Source organism: Mus caroli, unplaced genomic scaffold (genome assembly GCF_978045245.1).
Source record: "Mus caroli unplaced genomic scaffold, Mus_caroli_1 scaffold_1, whole genome shotgun sequence".
Classification (NCBI taxonomy): domain Eukaryota; kingdom Metazoa; phylum Chordata; class Mammalia; order Rodentia; family Muridae; genus Mus; species Mus caroli.
Genome location: NW_028227256.1, coordinates 60960206 through 60985782, shown reverse-complemented (window position 1 = coordinate 60985782; position 25577 = coordinate 60960206). Strand labels below are relative to the sequence as shown.

Here is a 25577-nt window from a genome sequence, read left to right as displayed (position 1 = left end):
GCTCTGCTGTCTTCCAGAAATTGCCAGCATGCCACTTGGCCTTTATTTTCTAGTGCTTTCAGGATGCTATTCTACATTAGGGGTACTTAAAGGAATTATTCTTTTATATTGGCTTCCTTGTGTTACTAAGGATATCCCTATTGTTGCCCAGATGGGGACTTTTATTTTTTCAGGGTCATTTTTACCCTCTTTAAAGCTGCCCCTGTGACTTACATAATATGAAGTATTTCCCCTTCTTTTCTTCATTCTCTATTTTTTTTCTTTTGTAAAATTCCTGGCTGCTAAATGGTGACTCAAGGTCAGTCTCAAGCTCCCCCTCCCCCTCTCCTCTTCCTCCCCATCCCCTTCCCTCCCTTTCTCCTTTTCTCCATCCATGTGTATTTGAACGAGTTTTCAACTCCAAGTGCCATTTATATTCCTGTGGAGTGAACTACTATGAAAATGTAGGAGAAAAGGGAGAAAAGGGACGATAGACAGGATATGGGCATGAAAGGAGCCTACAAACCAGACACGGACTGCAGCCCACTTGCTAGACCCAGAGATGAATGCCTGTTGATGTTACCCTCCGACCGACCTTTGCACTGTGAGACCCAGGTTTATAAAGATTAAAACTTTCGGAGCTCTAGACATTTCGTCGTCTCTCTTCTCCTCCCCCTCAATTTGCAGATAACCCGGCTGAGCTTTAAGGGTCATTAAGTCCAAGCCAGGATTGGTCTCTCAAGGATCCTCAGCCCCTTTGCAATAATGTAAACATATTTGCATGTTAGCACAATGCATGGTACAGGTTCAGCATGGCTTACTTAAGCCAATGCTGAGGGGAGGGAAGGTTGCACTGCAAGGGGTTTTGTGAGCATAGTGCTGAATAACACAGAATCAACCTTGGGAGACAGTTTCATTCCACTCTCAGCTTCTTTACATCCTTCTAACACAAAGGATAATTCAGCTGTCTCCTGCCTTAGCCTCTCTGTCCTTCCATGCGTCCTCTTCCCTTTCTTTTGATTGTATCACTAACACTGTTATTACTAGTTAAGATGAAGAGAACAGGTTGCAGATCCAGGATAGCTGATTGGCAGACATTTGGTTCAAAGTTTATAATATTTGTTTTAACTTCATGTTTTTCATTTTACGATTGTCCCATATTAACAAGCATTTTTAGTAAGAAATTTTAAACCATGTGAAGCTTTAGTTAGGAATGATGCTACAGAAAGGTATCCTGATGTGGTAGAAGTGTGGATTGTGGATGAGACTGAAGTGATGGTGGCGTGGAAAATCTGAGAAGAAACCACAGCAAACCATCAAACTGCTTTTCCTGTCTGCAGTGCAGGTGCTGTAATAACAGGATTGCAGTCCTGAGTGGCACATGGATGTAAACGCTTAGTATGCCATCACATGCTGCCCTAGTCTCCTGCTTTCTGGGCTGTGGTAGGTGCGTGCACATGTCTTGTCTGGTAGAGTGTTGTGTGCGCAGAGATGGAGAAAGGCTAGTTTTGGGGGTTGGAAGTGAGAGCTCTGTTCTAAAGGCAGACCTGTGTGGCTAAGTGACTCATTAACAATGTATACTGTCACATGCTGTTCTGTGATAAGATTGGGAATCACCTGGGTAGGGAGTCCTGGACTTACAGGGACGGCAGAGGCCCGTTTCCCTTAAGTCTTGTCAAGTTTCTGCTACTCACGTGAGGCACAGAACAGCACGTAGCTGGCTGGATTATGGCCTCTTGGCTTAGCCAGAGATGACCTTGGTGGGAATAACAAGGCAGGAAAGGAGGGTGAACCCTCTGATAGGAGGGCCATATTGACGTTGGGTGGGGTTACCGCAGGTAGGAAAGGACTTAGAGACTACATTGGCTGGACCGGTCAAGCTCCATGAAGTCTTCACAGCTGATGCCCATGTTTATCTGCTGTTCAGGATCGGTCCTATGCTGACAAGCCTTTGAGAATCAAGTGTCAGATACTAAGGCCATTTTCATTTTGTGCCCCCTGGAGCATGGGGAGTGAGGTGACTTCTGGGGTTCTGGGAGTGACTCTCTTATGTCTTCCTGTTACCAGGGACATACCGAGAGTGCTGTATCTACAGTGACCAGTGCTAGAGGAGGGGTTGTCCATGACTTCTTATGCAGTTCACAGATATTTTTTAAGGGGCAGGCTTGGACATGTGTGAAGTGTCCCTGAGGACTCCTTTTTCATGGGAGACTGGTACCTTAAAGACCCTCACTAACCACAGTGCTCATGGGGACAGTGATGTCTCTGAGTGAGGAACATTGGTATTAGTCGGGCTTGCCTTTTTTTTTTCTCTTTAGAAAATCATTTAATACCGACAACAGACAAGAAATCCCACCAATTCTTAATCATATTTTAATGTCATAATTTCTGTCACTTTTATACATGATCAATTTACTTCCTCTTAGGCCTTTCCCCACAACACCCATTCCCACTTTCATGCCCTCTTGCCCTTCCCCCCACAATAACTCAATGAGTTCAATTTGTGTTGCATATATATATATATATATACATATGCATATATATGTATATATATATACATATATATGTATATATATGCATACGGGACTACCCACAGGAACACGGACATCCTACTAGGACCATACCCCAGAAGAAAATTGCCCTCTCCGTGCCCGTCAGCTGCCAATAGCTCCTCAGCTAGGGTTGGGTGCTTGCAAAACACTTCCTGCTCCATGATGTAATGTCGACTTGTTTGATCTTGTGCAGATAGCCATATAGCTGCTGTGAGATCATGAGTACTGCAGTTCTGCCATAGCTAGGAGACAACATTGCACAATGCTTCTCCCTATTCTCCCACTAACGTTCTCCTTCCCCCTCCCCATGATATTCTCTGAGTTCAGGGGGTGGGGTTTGGTATAGATGTCCCCCTTAGGGCTCAGCACTTGTCCTAGTTTGATCTTTATTGCTGTGGCCAAATACTGACCAAAACCATCTTTGAAATGTTTTCTTTAGTGTACAGGTTATAGCCGGTCATCAAGGGGCAGGCACCAAGGCAGGAACCTGGAGGTAGGAACGGAAGCAGAAACCATGGAGGACCGCTGCCTCCTGGCATGCTCTCTCTGCTTGCTCAGAAACCTCTATTATGTAAGCCCACCTGCCTAGGAGATTACACCTCCTATAGTAGACTGGGCTCTCCTTCGTCAACTAGTGATTAAGAAAATGCTAAACACACATGTCCACAGGTCATTCTGATTTGAGTAATTCTTCAGTAGGTTCTCTCTTCTCAGCTGACCTTAGGTTTGTGTCATGGTTGACAGCTGAAGCCAACGATGCCAGTACTCAACAGTCACTCATTCTCAGTGATCGATCAGTGACCAGCAATCAGTGACCAGCGATCAGTCTTGGCATTGACTGCTGCCTAGTGAAAAAGAAGCTATTCTGACCAAAATTCCGACTACCTAACCTGTGGGTATAAACAAATATTTAGGAGGCAGTTTTGACAACATGAGTGTTTAGCAAAAATACCAGCAAGTTCTACATCAAGGCCTGTGACCTACCTAGCTGTGGGCTTTTGGACAAGCTATGGCCTTATTGACTTTTGCACAGTGTCAGGCATGAGTGGGTCTCAAATCAAGGCAGAAGATGGTTGGTTACCTCCATATTTAGGTCATGCTACCACTAGGTACATCATGCGGGGCAAGATTTTGCAGTATGCAGAGTCCACCACTAGGTAAGTCTGTTGTAGATTTTTTCTCTACCAGTGGCCTTCATAGCACCTTCAGTCTATGAAAGCTAGCCAGCAGGAAGTTAGTTTACTATTTATTTTGAGATTGATATCTCAGTATCCTGCAACAAAAGCATGTACCACTAGTTTCTTATTCTTTTTTTGTACAAGATTTTTAAACATTAATAATCATAATTATTATTATTATTATTATTATTATTTGTGTGTGTGTGTGTGAGAGAGAAAGAGAGAGAGAGAGAGAGAGAGAGAGAGAACCTGTGTAGGTAATTGAACAACTTTGTGGAGTCAGATCTCTCTTTCAACCTTTACCTAGGTTCTAGGCATTTGATCTCAGGTTGTCTTGTTGGCCTTGCACATCAAATACTTTTACCCAGTGAGCCATGTCACTGACTCCGATTTCTTATTCTTGTCTAAGGAACCAACACATCTACATGGAACCTGGGAGAAGGCAGATATCAGCCCTTAATAGCTGCTGAAAAGTGCACATGCTCTAGGTAGAACAAGAGGGGTGTTGAGACATTTCTTTTCTCTTGTGGCTATAAGCAAAACAAAGACATTGCGAGAGGGTCTTGGAGCGGGGTGGCAGAGCAAAGACTGGGTTTGTAGACATGGTAAGATCACCAAGAATTTAGACAGTGGAGAACAGTTTGGGGGATAGAAGACGGGAGGAGATTATTTCCTTGGCACGGTAGACAGTAGCAAATGAAAAGAGTGCTGGAGCCATAGGCATGGATACCAGGAGCCAAGGAGAGAGTCTGGCAGAGTGAAAGTTAATGGAGAGGTGGAAACATTGGCTGTGTACAGTATTTGCCCATTTAAAGGGGAAGCTACCATTCACTGCCAGCCAGATGCTGCTGTAAGGGACACAAAATCTTCTGACAGGTCTCAGAGTTCAAGAGGAGCTAAAACAAAAAAACAAAGAAAAACACACAAACAATTTAAAAAAGAAAATAATCAGAATTTAAGAATTGTAGTTCCCTGGTTATTAAACAAAGGTAGAATAAAAATATTGAATGTTCAAATAAACACTGTAGGCCAGGCTTGGACACTGGGCCATTGGGCATTTAGCCCATTTATCTTTGGCATAGGCATATCTGTTCCTTCATGTCCTTTTGAAGTGAAAGTTTGAATTTCAGGATGACATTGGACAGTTGTGTCATCTACCAGGACTTTCTTGGTCTGCCTGCTTGAGTAGACAGACTTTAGGTAGAATTCAGTGAGGGTCTCAGAAGTTCATAGCTTCCATTGCTCTAGGCTGTAGATTTCTGTAAGGAACAAGAGGTGAAGCTGGGCTAATAGTCCTCAAGCGGTGTGAAGCTGGGCTAATAGTCCTCAAGCGGTGTGAAGCTGGGCTAATAGTCATCAAGAGGTGTGAAGCTGGGCTAATAGTCATCAAGAGGTGTGAAGCTGGGCTAATAGTCATCAAGAGGTGTGAAGCTGGGCTAATAGTCATCAAGAGGTGAAGTCATCAGCCTCCTGACCACTTCTTCAAGGATTTCTTGGGACATACATTTAGCTCAACTTCCCACCTGAGCGGTGGCGTTAGAGAAGCAACAGAACACTGGAGCATTCAACTAGGTTTAGCCACCAATATGACTTCTGGGCAAGTGTGGCCATAAAATGCTTAAGTCATGAGTTGGATAAGCTCCATCTGGAGAGCTGTATCTTTCTCTGTAAACTTAAATAATTGTGTACTTTGAAGGTTTAGTTTTGATTTTTAAGAGAGGATTTAAAAAGCTCAACTATTTAAAAATGTTAAATGGTTCAGATCAAGTAGCAACATTCAAAGCTCATAACTATGACGGTTAGCTTCATTGGAAAACACTGTTATGTTCTTTTAAAAAAAAAATCAAATATATCCTAAAATAGTTCAAAAACTGGCTGGCTTTGTCACCCTGGCCCAGGGAACATAGAAGTAGCCAGGCCAGGGGTAGGTAGTGATGCTTGTAAATCTTTGCTCTCCCTAAGTAGGTCCCCTTTCTCTTACATTAGGGGCTCCCCACTGTGCCTTGGCCCTTAAAGCATGGGCTTGCTTCATTTTTGAAGAACTTTTTTATTTTGAAATAATTACAGACTCATGGGAAGTTGCAAAAAGAGTACAAAGAGACCTATGTGTCCTTTACCCAGCTTCCTCCAATGGGGCCTACACACTCATCCTAAGACTTGTTTTATTTTAAGACATTTCTTAGGAGGTGTGGGTGTGGCCGTGGCCGGAGGGATGCCTAGAAAAACCACGCTGTTATGAGAAATAAGGGCTGAGGCTGAGGTGGGGGGAGGGGCTGCTCTGCCCTAGCCTCTGTCCCTTTCAGCTGTTAAGATGAAAAGCCAGTCACTTTTCCTTCTATGTATGAGAGAAGAAAAAGTAATTTAAAGAATAATCTGTTGTGGGTGCCGACGTACATAAAATTTCAATCAAAACCATATGAAAACATTTATTGACAGTTCGGGGAGAGGGGAAGAGTTATAAGAGGAGCTCAGAAAAGGTCCTTACTTTTACGTTTTTAAAGAGCAGTCTAGGTAATAATGGTAATGAATCAGCTATGTTTTCCTGTGTGTGTGTGTGTGTGTCAAGTCTTAGGTGTTAGCTTACAGGATAGCAAGGTTCATAGGAGGTCTGGACCATGAAGAGAGCCCTTTAATAGTAATTGCTGCTCTTTCAGCAAGGACAGTAGATGGACCTTTCTTCCCGCAGCCTTCACGGAGAAGACCCAGGAGCTAGACAGGTGCAAGTCAAGCGCCAGCTGTGTTATTGATCAGGATGCACACAGACCTAGAAGGAGCAATGTAGTAGTCTCACATCCATATCTCTAACCACTTCTTGCCCTGGCTTGCTTGAGCCACCATCGGACAGATGTGTATCATTTGTCATTCCTGTGCTGCCTGGGTTCAGTGGAGTCACTGAGTCTTGGCTTGTGATAGGGTAGACCCAGGAAAAGACAGCTCTCTAGGGAGAGGGAGAGGCAGCTAGGACAAGATAGGTGAGCCATACACTGAGCTGTTTCCTCTTCCTTTTTTCATTTCTCTTGGGCAGCAGCAAGTGGAAGGAATAAAAGGAATTCTGGCTAGCTGAGTTTCCAGGATACCTTGAAAGAATTTCCTTAGCAGTGAAGGTCTCATGGAATCCTAGGACCTCCTGTAAGAAAATGGAGATTAAAATAAGGCAGAATTTCCCAGAGGATGCGAAAGGAAGGTGGTGGGGCTACAGGGATCATTGGGGGAGAGAAGGGAACTAGAAAGTAGTGCCAGCAGACATTGGCCTTGCTCGGGAGTAGGGCTCAAGGGAGTATCTCCTCTTAGTATTTGGGAGAGTGGCAGAATGGAGCTAGTTAAAGGGAATGATTTCGGGAATGACTTTGCCTAAAAACAAAAAATGGAGGGAAAATGAGAAGAGTGTTTGCCAGGAACTTTAGTGGACAGGTAGTATAAGTAGAGCAACAAGAACACAAGAGTCCCTGGCTTTCACACTCTGGCTTGCCCACCTGCTCCTGCCTGTTCTTTTTCACTTCACATCTTCCCCCTAGTCCCTCATCCACCAACAGTGAGTGAACAGGTGGGAACACGATCATTGACATTCACTGTAAACCAGCGGATGCTTGACGAGGAAGGGGAGCCTGCCACATCTGCAGCTCTAGCTCAGGGTTTCCCGTGTTTTGTTTTCTTTCACTCCTTAATTCCTCCTTCCCTTGCTGCTTCCTTCTCTTTCTTCCATGGTAGGGCTAAGCTCTGTGTGATGTGTTGAGGATACCATAGTGAACCAAAGGGGCATTGTCTCTCTGCTCCATGGAGCTTAGTGTGTAAAGGTGGAACTCGAAGAGATGGAAATAACTATGGAAGAGTGGAGTATCATTTGGGATAGAAGGAAAGCAATGGGCTGCCAAGAGTGGATGGTGTCCACAGATATGTCTGACATAGCCAAGGAACTTTCCTACTCATCTTCCCATAACTGATCTCCCAGAACTTTCCCAAGAAGTTTATAGTTACCACTCAGAAAGACTCTAAAATGGAACAAATATTTGATAATTCTTAGAACTCTTAAACATCTGCATTTCATTATTTTGAGTCTCCTTACATTGTATAAAATCCCTTCCTCCATATTCTGCATGTTGCTAAACAAAGATGCTATAACCCTCCATGTTCTCAGTATGGTGGCTTTGTGTATCTATTTAAACTATAGGTCAAAACTTTTTAGAAAGTAATGTCTGTAACTGAGCATGTGTGCATACTTTACCCTTTCCCAAACAGTGTGGCTCAGTGGTTAGTTTCAAAGCTCATACACTGTAAAGAGTCTCAGGAACAATCTAGGAATTATTTAAAGAGGCCTGCAGATCACATACAAATGTCATTCTATTTTAGATAAAGTGTTTGAATAGATTTTAATGTCTGATGTAGAGGGGTTGTTCTAAAAAAAAATGAGCCTCCCACAATGAGCCTCGGATTCTAGAATTGAGTGTTGTTATTAGCATTGGATCAATGTGTTGTTTAAAGTTTTTTTTTCCCCTTCCCTTGTATGGGGGAAAAAGGGATGAAGTAAAGAAAAGTTAATAGGTGTTTCTATGTCACTTAGTAAATTCTGTCAGACAGGAGGAAACCCTGATGATATGTTGGTAAGCAGCACCACAAAGCCCACAGATACAAAAGCGGCAGGTGGCTCGTGGCCATCATGGTGGTGGTTTGTTTCTGAGTGTAGATTGTGTGGACTGTTCCAGTCCTGAAGTTCTGCTGGAGGCCTGATTAGCAGGATGCCATTGCACTCTGTTGACAGGTGTGAATGTTGATAAGTAGAGCAGGCTGCAGGAGTCTGATTCTACTTGGTCCTTTCTGGGGAAAGTGGTGCTCCCTTAACAGCAAATGGGCTGAACTAATATCTGGTTCACAGTAGGGAATGCCTCCACTTCTATTTAGACACAAAAGCCAGAATCCAAGAAGCGGAAGGAAGCTGTGACTTGGACATGGGGAGTGCTATGTATCGGAAAACTTGCTTTGTTTACCTTTCGTGACAGTTGTCACTAGCTCTACTGAGGTGTGGTGTCTGGGGACAACCCGCGCTTTCATGTGAGGGCAGAAACTAGGAGTCTCATTTCACTGGACCTTGTGGGCTTTGATGGTGATTCAGATCTTGTGATGGGGGCATTGGGATTGAGTAATGAAACCTAGTGGCAGGAATGGTGTCTGCTGGGTGAGAGAGTCCTAGGCAAAGTGGAAATGAGTCAAAGATGGCATCTTGGTGCAGATTGAATGATATATCCTCTGCCTTTTGTCCTGGTGAAAACAAAACAAACAAAACGTGTGCCTTTTGGTGCTTGAAGGCGACTCAAGAAATTTGAGTGGAAAATTCGTAACAGGAGATGCTTTGAGCATTTATGGCTGCAGATGAAGGCACACCATGCTCCTGTGATGCCCTTCCAACTTTTGCCGTAGCCCCTTGGCATTCAAGAAGCTCTCAGATACTAGCTCTTTGCTGGCCTCGACTTTACCTGGTGCAGCTTTTCTTGGTGCACTGTGACAACATTTGGACCTGGAGATTTTTCCTTTTAAACGGAGCACTGAGTTCCTCTGTTGCCCCTTCAGGGCTGAGGCCTCCTTGGCATGGACAGTGTAAGATGGGTAGATAGCATCCTCTCTTACATCTGCCAGCCTCTCCCCACCCCTCTCCATTCCCCACTTCTCTCCATGTAGGCAGCATTGAAGCTCTTTCACATGATATTGCAGAGTCCATAATGCTGCTGTATTGATTTTGCTGGCTGCAGTCACAGGTAATGCATGTGGGGGCTGGGCCTGGAGCTGCTTGCAACTCTCAGAAGCTGCAGGCTGGAGCTAGTTTTCAAAGGTCAGGCATACCTGAGCACTCTATTGTGAATGAGGGAGCCCTGGCTGGAGCCCTTCTTAGGTGGCCAGCATTGAACCTGAGTGGTAGCACAGTCCCAGCTCCATAACCAGGTGCCTCCGCCGTACCTAGACTACCACCCTGCAATTGGTGATGGGTCCTGGGAGCTTTGAGTGCCCTTGGCTGCCACAGTAGGGTCAGAAACTGCAGCCTACAGGAATGGGAGAGGTTTCCTCTTTGCATAGAGAGCCAGAAAAACATCCACAGTAAGATTTGCAAAAGAGAAAAACACGCTTAGGCCATGAACCTGTGGTTGGATCTTTGACAAATCATTTTTGAGGGTTTTGCAGGAAAAGTGTCTCATTGTAAGAAAAATTTTTGTGTAGGGGACAAGTTATTCCCATGATCTAATTTCAACACACACACACACACACACACACACACACACACACACATACACACACAATCTGTATTTATTTTAAACCTAATGAACAAGGGAGTGGCAGCTCAAGTTGTTTGGTGGTGAGACTTCCTTAGCTCATTGAGGGCTGTGTTTAGTTTAGGATCTTTGTTTTTTTTTTTTTTAAAGTTGTCTGTGGGTAGGGGGTGTATCTGTGTTGATTTTTTTTCCCTGTGTTTTGATTCTATTTTGTGTTTGTTGTGAGTGTCCTATATGTTGGGAGTATAAATCTGGAAAAGCAATGCCCGAGAAGACTTTGTGAAAATCATGTAGCTTCAGAAATCCCACTTCCCTGAACTGTCAAAGCAGCCAGAGCCTTTCAAAGAGTGTCCCAGTGCAGCAGAAATCACATGGCAGAAACTAGCCATGTGATCTGCAGCTGAATGCCTCTGGTTTTTTCTGGGCCTTGCTGGTACTTTTCTTGCTATTCTTGATCATGTGCATCAGAATCCCCTAGACCAGGATTCTTTTCCCAAGTATACATTGTAGCCTTGATGCCTCCACACCTGTACTGTGTGGCTTATCCTTAGAGAATTTCATTGTGCTGTCCTCCACTCTGCAAATCTCTCTCATTTGTCAGGGTCTATCTCAAATGTGACTTTGTCCTTCCAGTGTCATACATTAGTTCCTTTTCTGTGTTGCCCCAGCAGTGAACCCATCCTAGTTACTAGTTACACAGATGCCAGATCACCTTCCATGGTTTGTATTTCTAAACACAAACACAGCCCTAGCTCCATAACCAGATGTCCTGACTGGACCTGAATGGCTGTCCAGGAACAGGAGAAAGGACCATTGGCTGCCATTATTGGATTAGAAACACCAGTATAATGTACTATGGGCAACTTGTAGGGAGGACCAGGATCCCCTGAAGTCTCCATCAATGCCTGATAAAAAGTAGAAATTCAGAAAGTGAGTGTTGAATTACTTTCAGAGCAGTGAAAGATATAGGCCCTGCCTCTTTTTTTTTTTTAATTAGGTATTTATTTCATTTACATTTCCAATGCTATCCCAAAAGTCCCCCACACGCTCACCCACCCACTCCCCCACCCACCCACTCCCACTTCTTGGCCCTGCCGTTCCCCTGTACTGAGGCATATAAAGTTTGCACAACCAATGGGCCTCTCTTTCCACTGATGGCCGACTAGGCCAACTTCTGATACATATGCAGCTAGAGACAGGAGCTCCGGGGGGGTACTGGTTAGTTCATATTGTTGCTCCACCTATAGGGTTGCAGATCCCTTTAGCTCCTTGGTTACTTTCTCTAGCTCCTCCACTGGGGGCCCTGTGATCCATCCAATACCTGACTGTGAGCATCCACTTCTGTGTTTGCTAGGCCCCGGCATCGTCTCACAAGAGACAGCTATATCTGGGTCCTTTCAGCAAAATCTTGCTAGTGTATGCAATGGTGTCAGTGTTTGGAAGCTGATCATGGGATGGATCCCCAGATATGGCAGTTTCTAAATGGTTCATCCTTTCATCTCAGTTCCAAACTTTGTCTCTGTAACTCCTTCCATGGGTGTTTTGTTCCCAATTCTAAGAAGGGGCAAAGTGTCCACACTTTGGTCTTCTTTCTTCTGAGTTTCCTGTGTTTTGCAAATTGTATCTTATATCTTGGGTATTCTAAGTTTCTGGACTAATATCCACTTATCAGTGAGTACATATTGTGTGAGTTCTTTTGTGATTGGGTTACCTCACTCAGGATGATGCCCTACAGGTCCATCCATTTGCCTAGGAATTTCATAAATTCTTTCTTTTTAATAGCTGAGTAGTACTCCATTGTGTAAATGTACCACATTTTCTGTATCCATTCCTCTGTTGAGGGGCATCTGGGTTCTTTCCAGCTTCTGGCTATTATAAATAAGGCTGCTATGAACATAGTGGAGCATGTGTCCTTCTTACCGGTTGGAATATCTTCTGGATATATGCCCAGGAGAGGTATTGTGGGATCCTCCGGTAGTACTATGTCCAATTTTCTGAGGAACCGCCAGACTGATTTCCAGAGTGGTTGTACAAGCTTAACAATCCCACCAGCAATGGAGGAGTGTTCCTCTTTCTCCACATCCTCGCCAGCATCTGCTGTCACCTGAATTTTTGAACTTAGCCATTCTGACTAGTGTGAGGTGGAATCTCGAGGTTGTTTTGATTTGAATTTCCCTGATGATTAAGGATGTTGAACATTTTTTCAGGTACTTCTCAGCTATTCGGTATTCCTCAGCTGAGAATTCTTTGTTTAGCTCTGAGCCCCATTTTTTAGTGGGGTCATTTGATTTTCTGGATTCCACCTTCTTGAGTTCTTTATATATATTGGATATTAGTCCCCTATCTGATTTAGGATAGGTAAAGATCCTTTCCCAATCTATTGGTGTAGGCCCTGCCTCTTGATGATGTACAATTCAGATAGACAGCCTACCATCCTACTAGAACCTTCTTTATTCTAAGTCATTATCCTATGAGAAAGTCCTACCTATCAGAAGAACATGCAGTGAGAGACAAACATGGCTGTACTAATGTTCTTTAACATTTTTCATTCAGTTGAAGGAGAATTATGTCTTTAGTTGTGAACCCTCTTCTGAGCCCAGCAGGCTCCAAGAGATGTACCTAAGAACCCCAGACACAGTTGGCCCTAGTTAATCTTGGTAGTTAACAAAACAAAAAGATATGAATGTGAAAGTGGGAGAGGTTTGTGGGGAGGGGGATGGGTAGACATGGCTACTAGGGAGATGAGATGTCTGAATTGTCCCTATGCAAAGTGTACACGTATGAAATTGTAAAAACAAAAAACAAATAAATATAAAAGGTATATAGAATACCAAAAAATTATATTAAAACATAATCATCTAGTTCATCAATGGCTTTTTTAAATACAAAAATGTTTTCAATATAAATGCTATTTTACTGAACAGCTACTAATTGTGCCCAACACCATGCTTAGCCCAACAGACATTTAAAGCTTCAGGGTTGCTGGGTGTTGTCATTGCTTCCGCCTGCCGCTCCCATGCTGTCTCTGTAGTTTATATCCCTATGCCGAGATGCTTAGTAAGACTAGAGACTGCAGCCAGGGTTTTGGAACAAGAACATTCAACAGAACTCAGCATGCAGTGCTGTGCGCTCAGTACTCCTTCCAGTGGGTTTCTCCTCCAGAGGGGCATCTCCTCAGGAAATGAGGGAGAGTGGTTTGGGTCTTCCTAGATGGTAGCTACCTAAGAGCCAGACTCCACAGCAGGAAAGAACTGTACAGAGGTGCCTGTATTTTTGCCCTCTTCTCCTTTCTTTTCAAACTGAAGCCGTAGTTTGCCTCCTATGGGACATAAGCTTATCTGGTACACTCTAATTTTTAATATTTTGGATATCCAGGAGATTTTCAGATAACCTTGAATTTGAAGCTTCATTAAAAAGGGGGCAGGGGTCAACCTTGGGTCTTCATTTTCCACATGATACCAGCAAGCTGAAACCATCCAGTCTCTTTCTCTTTTAGATGGTATATGCAATCCAGTTTACCACAGTTCCTGCTCCTTCCTGCTGCCTTATGTCTTTCACTAATATATCTTATTTTCCTTGTCCCTTGTTTATATTTAAGAACTATTGATTTATTAGGAAGAGGACTTAATGCCTACAGGCAGTTATGTACAGAAATAATACTATCTGCTACAGGGTAGCAGTTGGACTTTGTCTGTGAGATGGGGTAGATGCTGTAGTTTCAAGTCTATGATTGAGATTCCTGGAGATGTGGGCTTTTGTATGTAGAGGGATCAGACTGGTAAATAACATCTCCTTTGTACCTAGCTTCTTACAGACAGGCAAGATTTGGCCGTAAGTTTATTATATTTACAATCAGGGGATTTTTATGGTATTGAAAAGGATTGTGTACAGCTAGTCTGTTTTATTAACACCTTTAGTTGAAGAAGGTCAAGGTGACTCACTGAAGGACACACACAGTTAATTAAGTAAAAGGATCTGGCGAAAGTTCTCTTGACTTTGGTCTACATTCTTTGCCCCATATTGCCCTTGATAAAATATGCTTTAAAAACATCCCAAAGTTGAAAGCCTTTACTATTTAGGACAGTCTGGTTGTCCTTTTCCCCAAAGATACTAACACCACCATCCATGTCTGATCCACACTCAACTTCATCTACAGTGCCCTTTTCTCATTTAGTCTGTTACTACCAGATGATTACAGACAAGTGCTTTGAGATTCATGTTTACATTCCAGGTAGGAAGCAAAGCCAAATGTATGCTGCATCTTCACATTCCAAAGGAAGAGGCTTGCTGTTCTGTTTTCCATTGCTTCCATTTCTCCTCCTCCTCTGCTTTTTTTTTAAAATATATTTTTAAAGTCTTATTTTTCATTATTTTATGTATATCCACGTGTGTCTATGTAGAGGTTTGCATGTGCACCTGAGATTAAGTGTTCTGAGAGACCAGAGGCATTGAACTCCCTGAATCTCAAGGGGGATCAGTTATGAGTTTCATGACATGGGGGCTGGCAACAAACTTTGTGTTCTCTCAAAGAGGAGTGTGTACTCTTAACCAATGAACTGATGAGCCATCTCTCCAGCACACCTCCCTCGTGTGTGTGTGTGTGTGTGTGTGTGTGTGTGTGTGTGTGTGTGTGGTGGGATGCTCAAGGAGACCAGTTAAGGGCATCTGATTCCCTGGAGTTGGACTTACAGGTAGTTGTGAGCCACCCAAGGTAGGTGTGTTGGGAACAGAATCCAGACTCACAAGAAGAATAGCAAGCTCTCTTAACCACTGAGCCATCTTTCCAGCCCCCTCCTCTTAATGCCATTTCCCTGAGTTTCTTTTTGCTAGCTGCCTTTTCTATTTGATGCTTGAACAAAATGAATGAATGATTGGTAAAAATGCACCAAGTGAGTCAGTGAGATGGCTCAAGGGGTAAAGGGGCTTGCAGCTAAGCATGATGTCCCAAGTTCAATCCTGAAGACCCACACGGGAAAAGGCAGATCCAGTTCCTATATGTTGTCTTTGGACCTCCACACATGTGCCATGGCATGTACACACACACACACACACACACACACACAACCCAAAAACCTAAATGTATAGAAGAGAGAGAGACAGAGAGAGAGACAGAGAGAGAGAGAGAGACAGAGAGAGAAATAAAAGAACCACCATTCTGAAGGGCAATGTGAGGGGGGAAATATTGGGTTTATTTAATAATATATATATATATATATATATATATATATATATATTTAGGTCAGGTGATATGTTTACAATGCTGGATAATAGGCTCAAAACTCTCCTTTACTATACCTGTTTGTTCATATGTTTGTCATTGATCAAATAAATAAAATGAAGCCTTCAGCATAAGTTTTCTCTGGCCACATATTAAAGAATTACACTAGTTTCATTTCTTTACATCTCAACAGATCACATTGGAAGTCGAGAGGTTAAAAATGACTAAATCCCATTTGCCCTCAATGGTTTCACCAAAGTGTGGAATGACCCTGGAGGACTGGGGTACTTTCTGAACCAAGGTCACCCATCCATCCCAATGTTATCAGAAGAAAAAAAAATGTAGTCACAAGTTTCTCATTTGGCATCTATTTTTGCGTTTTTGTAGTTATTTGTTGTTGTTGTTTTTGTTTGGTTGGTTTGGTTTGGTTTGGTTTTGACTCAGAAGATCCCATTCCCTCATCGGACATGCTCGTTCCTCAGACATTGCTGAGGGAGGATGCTGTTTTGAAGCTCTCGACCTCACTGGGATCCTTCGTCAGCCGTCCAGGGTGGGGCAGAATTGTTGAACCTAATTGTTATTTTCCAGAAACCTTTTGATTCTATTTCTGGTTTCACTGGTGATTTAGTTGTGTAATTGTGGAAATACCAATTTTCTTACTAGGTCAGATTCCCTATAAATTGGAATTTTAATCCTCACAGCCTATAGGGCCTCACAAGGGGACTCCCAGGTGGGAGATTGTGAAATATGCTAATAAGCATTTTTAGATGGTTTTCAGAACATTAATCCTCTCTCTCTCTCTCTCTCTCTCTCTCTCTCTCTTTTAAGTCAAGTGATTCCCATTGTGTGGATTGAATTTGCAGAGTCCTACACTCACCTGCGTTCTCACTATGGCTTTGTCCTTGTCTGACAGCTTGGTTTTGGTCTTGTGTTTTTAGAGAGAAATGGAAGGTTTGTATAGATTTCTGAATCAGTAAATCTTGGGATTCAGCTCACAGTGTATTTTTAAAAACTCTGTAGATAGTGACCCCTCCATTCATAGAGACATTTAACAAACGCTGAGAGTGCAGATGTCTTTTCTTTTCATGAAAATGAGTCACGTGCAAGGAAGAGCGGTAAGTTGTTGAAGATCAAACCAAATCTGACCAAACTCGCAATGATAAGACATTTCATACAAAACATCAAAATTCCCTTTAATTAAAGTAATGGCTCTGCCGGGGCCCACATTCCAGGATTCTCAGTAGAGAAAACATGTTTTCTTTATAGGCAAGTTTTATTAGCAGTGATGTTCCGGTATGTGGTTCAGGTTAATTAATGATGCAGTCACCCTGGTGTCTTGCCATGAGTCTTATTCCAGTAAGTAGGGCACTAGGAAATCACATTGGCTTATCTTGCCATACCATAGAGAAATCCGTAATTTGGGCCATTATAATATGTCTCTGTGAGGTACGTCAACAAAGTAATTTAAGAATTCTTACATGAATACCACCTTTGACTAAGAATTAATTCACTTTAAGTGGTAAGTGTCCCATCAGTGCTTTGTGTGTTCTTAAGTATTTTATTGGCCGAAATGATTGAAACCTCAAGTTCGGACCACCCACAAAGTCCCATGGCACCGACCTTCATTGTATAAGGAGATTTGTACCAAGGGCCATTGTTTCTCTCCTGAGAGTTTTTTATTATTATTATTAATTTTTTATCATGGTAATGTTTTAAAACTTAATTTGGGTTGTGCATACGTAGCAACCTTCCTTGGAGGTTGAAACAACAAAGCAACTGGATTGGAAATTAGATTTCCCTTCCGCGGCTAATGCAGTTCTCATTCCTTTGGGAGTTCCCGTTCGCATGGGCTGATGATGTCTCTGAAACTCTATGGAAATTGGTTCAGACAGGAACAAAGGGGGAGAGAGGATGGACGGACGGCAGTGATGATTCAAATTAGTGTCTCTTCTTCAATGAGAGTCTGGTGTGCTTGAAAGTGCATGTCATCTGATATCAGTCAAGCCACCTAAGGTTAAGTGAGGTGCCAGAGTGACAGGAATCCAAACTTCAGGGTCCCAGCAGTTGAGTCTTCCTGTCAAGTTGGGTTGGATAGTTAATTTGAAACCTGTACCGTCTTCACACGTGGTTCAGAAATGGGCCACACGCAATTTCATTTTTCCTTACCCGGTGGAAAACCATCTCTTCTTTTCTCTTTGATCTGTTCCCAGGCAGCCCATGAAAGATTCCTAGTGCCTAACTTAATTTTGAAAGGGTACAGGTTTGTGACTCACGACAATGACAGCTTTAGGAAGAGACATCTAGGGTACATTAAAAAGAATATACACTTGCTGTCAGTGGTGTCCGTGCAAACACACACACATTCAAGGGAATCCTTTACAGACACTGTTCAAGATTTTCACCTCCAGCGCGTGCTGGTTTGAACGCCATCCCCTGTTAATTGAATTTTGGCTTATTTCCAGTGTTTGAGAGCCTGTACCCATAAAATAATGCCTTGAAAGAACTAGTACCTCCCAGTAGAGATATCTTTTTATGTAAAATTCTTGAAGGGAATAGAGGTGAAGGAAATGCTTCTATGTTTGGAAATTATGGGAGAAATAGTCGAATGAGCCAACAAAAGGGTCTTGAAGGACCTCACCCATGAAATTAGTCTGAATGTCAGAAAATGGTGGTTCCTGGACACATCCAGGCTTGAATGGATTTTTCCATGGAAGGACTTCTTACTTAAGGTTTGATGGTTCTATAGCTGCTAGTCCTCGAGGACAGATTGTTATGTGCTTCATGCTTTGGCATCCAATGGTCAGAGTTGCCTTTGTCACTGACATCCCATTAGTGATGGTGGAAATAGTAGTAAATGTTATAGAGTATGTTGAGCCTCTCTGTTGTTCCCCTGTTCCCCCAGGACAGCGGTTAATAAGCTTCCATCATGCAGGTGCCGAGAGGGGTGGCTTTTGTTCATCTGAGTGGCACTAGAAGTTCATGATGCAATACGGACTGCAGGGAAGAAACAGGCAGGTGTTTGCATCTGTCTGGAGTGGGCCAGAACGCGCAGCCAAGTCTTTGTCTTCAGAGGAGACTGTTTCCCTCCCGTTTGATCAGTGTGAATCTGTGGCAGGTGCCTTCTAGGTGAAATGATGGTACCTTTCAAAGCAATAGGACAGCATTTTAGGATGGATTTCTTGGCTCAAGAGATCACCTCAGGTTACCTAAAATTCCAAGTTGAAACATAAGTTTCATATGTTCATTCAACCAGAGTATCTTGGAGGCTTTATAAAGGCATTTTGCTGCATGCTGGGGCCTAATTGGTACATTACAGTCTATTCTCTGAACTACTGTTCTTTGTAGGGAAAGATGGGCAGTTCAACATGAAAACGGAGAGCTGAGATCAGTCTGGGACCTTGTAAACACTAAATTGCAAGTAAAATGAAGTAGTATGGAGATGGATGGGTGGGGTGGGGGGTATTTTGGGTTGGCTTGTTCAGGCAAGTCAAAGAAGGGCTGTCTGGGTAGGTAACAATGAACTGAAACATAATAGATTAAACAGTGCTGATGTGCAGTAACTCAGGAGCCCACGTACTGGGGAGTAGGAGGGCAGGCACAGGTACTAGGGTTTGGAAAGGTACTTGGTCTTAGAATGTTGTCTGCCTAAGGAATGTGATGAATGAAAGAGAGACAGGGAGAAAGACAGGTCAGCAGGGGCCCGAGTCAAGCAGTAGGGATGGATGGCAGGCCATTGGTGAATTAGCAGCAGAAGCTTGCATGGGAGCCATTGAACACGTGGTTTACAGATTGTGTAGAGAAGCAAGTGAACCCCTGCGTGGGGAACACTGAGGAGCAAGGCGGAAGAAGTAAATAATGGACCAGATTCAGAGGCTGGGGGGTGGGAGGGAGACAAGAAGAGCATGGTGGCCATTTGTCTACTCTGCTGTCCTTGGTGTTTTTTAGAAGCAAGAGAAAGAGGAGGTGGCCAAGGGAGGTGGCCTCTGTGAGCCAAAGAAATGGATTTTCCTTCCACTCCAGGAAGCAAAACTTCCTCTACTCCAGGAAATAAAACTTCCTCTCAGCTTAGAGTATGAGATTGGCTCTGTACTGTAAACACGTAAACTTATCCCCTGAAGCTTTGGAGCAGATATGGTACTTAACAGTTAAAGGCTGGTAAGAAATTTGAACACAGACAACCAGCCTGTCTCTTGTGTTTTTCAGTGAAGACATTTTTGAGTTCATCATAGTTCTGGACTCCCGTCTCCAGAATTGTGACCACTGATGGGTTTTCAATTTAATCAGAGTTGCTTGCTCTGTTCACTCATTCATTCATTCATTCACCCACCCACTCACTCATTAAGCAAATTCTATGGCAGGTCACAAGTCAGGAATGAGTCCAGTTGCCTTTGTCACGCACATACTCTAGAGAGATTATGATGAAATCAATATTAGATTAGAGATTGATGAAATCAGTAGCCTCAAGGAGCCAAGAAATACAAAATTGTAGCCCCCTGTAAACCAGGACCACTGAGTGTCAGAGGCATTGGGGTTCCTGTTCAGAGGCAGGTCTCATACAGTCCAGGTCCTCCAAACCCTTTCCCTTCACCACACTATTGACATTGAGCGTCTTCTGCTTTGACCCTGCTCTCCATGGTCAGGTCTTCCTTTGATCTCCCCATTGCTATTTCCAGCCATCTGCGTCCCACAGACTGTGCATACACTATAAGTTCAGCCCATCCTTCCAGTAGATGAGAATCCTGAGCTCAGAGAGGTTGAGGTTGCTCCGCCATGCTGCCATTCTAAATATTTTAGGAAATTGATTTTGCCGGCACACAGTTACACAAAATCACAACTGTTGCACAAGAAAGGCGGTTCAGGGCTGGCTTTCATTGCGCCCTTGGCTGTCATTTTCCATGGTCTGAGGAAGTACAACACTCTTCCTGTACCCTGCATTGTCTGTAACATTCCGAACCCGAGGTTCCTGGAAGCTGTATTTGAGTGTCTTCTGTGATTGTCAGCAACTAGATTGCATCTGCCACTGAGGGCCCCAGTGGGCTTTGAACCTCTTCTCTTCTTCTCCGGAAATTCAGGCTGCTGAGAGGGAGAGGACAACACCGTCCATTCGTGCAGTGGTGCCCTGAGTCAAAGAAGTGTGTGTGTGTGTGTGTGTGTGTGTGTGTGTGTGTGTGTGTGGTAGAGGAAGGGCATATTTAATTAAGCCAACTCAGAAGACTGTAACAGTGTTCTAGGAGGGAGTCAGTGAGATGACTTTACTAAATAAATAAGAATCCCAGTAGCCTCAGTCAGGCTGAGTGGTGACCTGGGAGAGGAAGGGGAGATGATGTCATGGTTTCGGCATGTTCCCATCCCGACTGCTGAGAGTACGGAGGCCCATGGAGATTGTGGAGGGTGTGTGAGCGTGTACAGGGTTAATAGGAACGGGTGGGGTGTGTACGAGTGAGCTGTAAAACAGGATTAATAACCCCTTGTCAGACCTTTCCCCGTTAACTGTGTTTTTCAGTAATTTTAGTTTGAATGAGAGAGAGCTCTCTAGCCAATTAGTGTTTATTTGTTTCTTTTGGCAAGGCATGTGGGGGGGGGGAGGAATGAGATTGGTGAGTTTCAAATTTGTGTTTTGTTTTTGCATTTTGGAGGAAGTGAGTAGCATGAGTTTGGGTTTTCAATGCTGCTCCCCCTCCCTCCCCGCTTTTAAGAGGCAGGAGGCAAGACGTGGCCAGCTGGTGCCTTGAACTGACACAGGTGCAGAGGCTGTGGGGGGTGGGGAGCCAAGAATAATTACAGGTTTCTGAAGCATCAGGCCCTGCCTGACACAAGCGCTCGTCAAGAAAACTGCTCTTTATGGAAAATTAATGGTGAAGCTGAAAACCCGTCGGGCTCATTGTTGTTCTTGGGACACCATCTTGCAGAAAAGAGGTCTTTCCCCAGGTCCGTGGGCTCTGTGAGAAGCCTGCCTTCCCAAACAGGAACTGCTTAGCCTTGTCACTGACTGTAATAGATTTTTCCTTTAGGATTGTGAACTTGAGACCCCTGTGGGGTTGCATATCAGATATCCTGCATATCAGATATTTACAATTCCTAACAGTAGCAAAATTACAGTTATGAAGAAGCAACAAAATAATTCTAGGGTTTGGGACACCACAACTCGAGGAACTGTATTAAAGGGTTACAGCATTAGAAACATTGAGAACTACTGCCTTAGGGAGTCATCTTGTTTAATTTTTAGATCTCTTGACAGCAGTATATAGAGAGTAATCTTCTTTGGTTCTTAAGGCGTGGATTTTATTATGTTCATGAGAATGAAGTAATGACTAAAATTGGGACATCTATTGAGACTTGGTTTTAGGGTACTTAAGTAGCAGATAGTAATAGTATTTCCACCTGTTTGATCCTAAATGGTGGCTTGGCTGGAAGAGATGGATAGAGGAGGCAAAGGATCATCTGTATGTCTAGCTGTTCGTGTGCACTAGTATCTTAATCACTCCAGACTTGGAACTTAATTAGCTTAGTAGCTGAAGAACAGTGAGGAGCCTTCTTGAGGGCCAACTGGAGACCCGTGGACTTCAAACTGATATGTTTGGGGAGGTAGCATCCCCCCAAAAAATGAAGAACTGAGTTTTGTCTGTCTGTCTGTGCTTGGTCCAAGTGGCATCCAGTTGACACTGTTACCTTGAAAATTGATTATAAGAGCCAGGATAAGGCATTCCTAGTTGAAGAAGGAGGGAAGCCTAGAGTCTTCCTTCAAGAACCCAGGGCCCAGCTTTGCCCTGATTGTGTGACTTCAGTGTCAAATTTGGAACAGAGCGGTTTGTAGGATTCATTCACGTTATGCATTGCAACTAAAAATCCCTCAGGAGATCAAAGGGGTATTTGAGGATGCTGTACATCGTGTATCCCGGGGGAGGTAATTTCAAAGACACTGTCCTCTTCCCGGGCCTTTAATCCCATCTCCTTCCTTCCTGGCTTCCTCAAGAAAAAATATACAAACTAATATTTTCTTTGTATGTTGGAAATGATTTGGGGAGGAGAAGCACTAAAGAGGTTTTGCTATAAATTTCCTAACTTTGGTTTGTTTAGAATTAATTTTCACAGCATTGTCTCTCAGAATTTACAAATTGCTAGAGGGAAATGTTTAATTTGGTTTCAGCTCTGGCAACCAGTGGATCTGAGAAAGAGTCAGGAGGAATTTCATTGGCTCCAGAACCCTGGTTGTTTTGTGGAGTTCAGCAGTTCTGACAGCAGTGTGTAATACTATTGTACCTATAGGGTATGCTACTGATGTGGGGTTTTCTTTTTTAAACCTAGGAGTTAAAACACGAAGTAAGAGATTTTAACTTGTACTGTATTCTTGCTTACTCAAGTTTTCTAGATAGAATTCACTCCTTTCCAGCTTGCTAATGCTAATGTGCTAGTGATAAAAACCAAGAAATGGTAAAACTTGTCTTGGGACTGACTTCCTAAGCTGTAGGAGGTGGATTGTACACTGGTTCATTTGCTCATTCTGTCCTGAAGGATGTTCAGTGTGACTGTGTTCTCCCTCAACCCATTTTAAAATGTTGAGGCCACAGAGTCCTAGTGCTCGGAAATCGAGGGTCTCCACAGGCTTCCTGGGTTTGTCAGTGCTGGCTCTTCTCAGCCAGCCACAGAGATTAAAAAGGTACCACATCTCACTGGTTCTTTCCCATCTTTCAACTCTGACCTAATTTCAGAAGAGTGGAACTACGTCAGCATCTTTGATCCTATCTTTTGAAGAGAGAAAACCCATCAAGTTCACACCCATATCAACCTTGATGAATCTTTTTGCTGATTTTAGGAATTGGATGAATTCTTTTTTGATTAAAAGTCTAAGTGTATGCACAGCCACAAAGTCTCTGGAAAGAATAATTTAGAAAACGTCTACAGCAAAGGAACCTGATTTCCCTATCAGTACAGTAGCTTGTCTGGTATCATGCAGAATTTCCATTCTGGGATGTGTCTGAAGATTTCAAAGCACACATGCAAAATGTGAGTTTTAGGGCCCTCCCAAAAGAAAGAAAAAGGTTGCTCCCCTTTTTTTCTCTATGAGACTCTTCAGGGACCTTGGCACTGTGGTTAATAGCACGTGGCAAAACCACATATAATAATTGGCAGGAAGAGGTTCCCCTGGGCAGCCAAGTGCAGTTCACCTGTGTGTAATTACCTGGGTGAACATTCTTGCTTGGAACAAAAGTTCACCCCTTCCTTGCCAGGAGCATCATCACCACTGATCATTACCATCATTAAGAGCAACACCAGGGCAAGGTCTGATCGAAGAGGAAGCACCACTCTGCATGTTTCAAAAAGTGGGAGGCTGGCTTTCTCCATGTTTCTGCAGCTATATGTCTTTCTTAAAATTGTCTTATCTCCGTATAGGCTTAACTCTTGACCCTTTTAGGTAAGGGAAGTGGCATGATTGTGAGGACGGACAACTGGCAGAAGGACCACAAATGACTATGGATTGATTAGCAAATTGCATATTGACTGCTGGCCTTTTATTTCTTTGACTTTGCATTATTCCAGAAAAATAACCATTAGCAAAGTGCAATTTCTTTTCCTTTTATTTTTTTTTCTTTTTTTTTTTTTTAACTTGCCATCTTGAATACATAGATCCAAAGACTTTAGGGTACTTACTTGTCATGCCACAGTTATTAAGTAGTAGCAAAAATATTTCACCTATGTCTTCAACTCATTTTCAAATTGAGACCCAGAATAAAAATTAAAACTTTTTATGCCCTAGTAGGTTTCGGGGGTGGGGCGATGGACACCAGGAACCTAGGCTAGAGTCAGCACTTTGTGCTTTTAAGATCATAATCTTAAGCATCCAGACATCCCGCATTGTGTGTGCACTCAGATGCATTTAGCAGATATGTTTCATTGCCCAGGCTTGGGGAAGAGTGTCTTTCAACATTTGGCAATCAGGCCATTTTCTCAGTGCCGTGTTTTGTAGACCAGCCTTCCTGTGGGAGATCGACTCTGTACTGAAATGTGAGTGAAGACTGATTTGTAGGGGGTTAGGTGAAAGACTGCTTCAAGTCTATGGACCTGGGGAAAGTCAAGACGAAATATGAGTGAGAGAAACCCTTTAGGGAGGTCTGGAGAGGAAATGGGAACAGTTTGCCCTCTGCATTAATAGGTTTGGGGATAGTTTATGATACACTAGGCATGGGTCGAACAAAAGCCATTTGGTGATTTTGGCATCATATAACCAAGTATTTTACATTTCTCTTGAACCCAGGACAGTAACTGCTTACTGCCAATGGGAGGGGAATTTTGATGGGCTTATCTGCTACAAGACTGGAATTTTGCTATTCTCCTTCAACTCTGGTTTCTGGAATTTGTCATAGAAGTAGAGGGTATGGCAGTAACAGGTTTGAAGTCTTTTCTTTTTAAAATACTGTTTTATCATTGTGTGTGTGTGTGTGTGTGTGATAGGAATCACACTCTAAACTCAGGTCATCAGGAATGGCCACCAGCGCCTTCACCCATGGAGCCTGTTCACCAGCGCATTTTCTTTCTTTTGCTAAAGCCAGGTCTTGGATTATTACCTTTAACAAGCTTGTTTCAACAAGCAAAGGGGCTGTGAAAGCATGGAGCAAGTTATTAGAGGAGCTTTTAGGGTGATAGCTTTGGAGGCAGCTTCAGATGATATTTACTAGGAGACTAGGCATGGGAGCCATGCGTTTCAGAGTTGGGATATCACAGTCTTCACAGAGCTCATCTGTGACTACTCATAAATATCCGAGAGTCATTTAGCACTTGGGAAGATTCTCAGGTTGATACGATGGATCAAGCCTTAAGTTGTGTTGCTCGGTCAGCCAGGAGAAGCCTCTCTCAGCAAAGTGAGATAGCAGATCGGCATAATTTGTGTCATTAAACTGACACCTGCTGACCCAGACTTGGAGTTTGGTGGCTGGACTGTCACTGGAATGGAGAGAAACATGTGAACCCTATTCATATTTATAGCCTGGAGACATTACTAGCTTGCTGGTGCTTGCTCTATTTCATTTTTCCCTTCCCTGTAACTGACTATAGTATTATTATCATCACCAGGAAATTATCATTGAGAAAAATACCACTAGCTAGTTTACATACTTCATTCGAATTGCATTATTTTACCAATGTTTGATTGGTCTAAGAAGCCATTGTATTTAAATGTCACATCATCTCTTTTAGTCTGTGACAGCTTTGTAGCCCCTCTTTATGGTGTATGACCTTGACATTTGTAACCGGCCAGTTGTTTCGGGTAATGGATTCTACTTGGGCTTGTCTGATGTTTCCTCATGATTAGATTGTGTTGGTGCATCTTGGGCAGGAATGCCACATACAATGCAGTACCTCTTTGAACCTATCACACAAAGGGTGCATGTTGTCACTG

General features: G+C 43.2%; 1 protein-coding gene across 5 annotated transcripts in view; it reads left to right on the top strand.

Annotated features, from left to right (window-relative positions):
• Klf7 (KLF transcription factor 7) overlaps positions 1–25577 on the top strand; it is a 91414-nt gene that overhangs the window by 15188 nt on the left and 50649 nt on the right. The window lies entirely within an intron of this gene.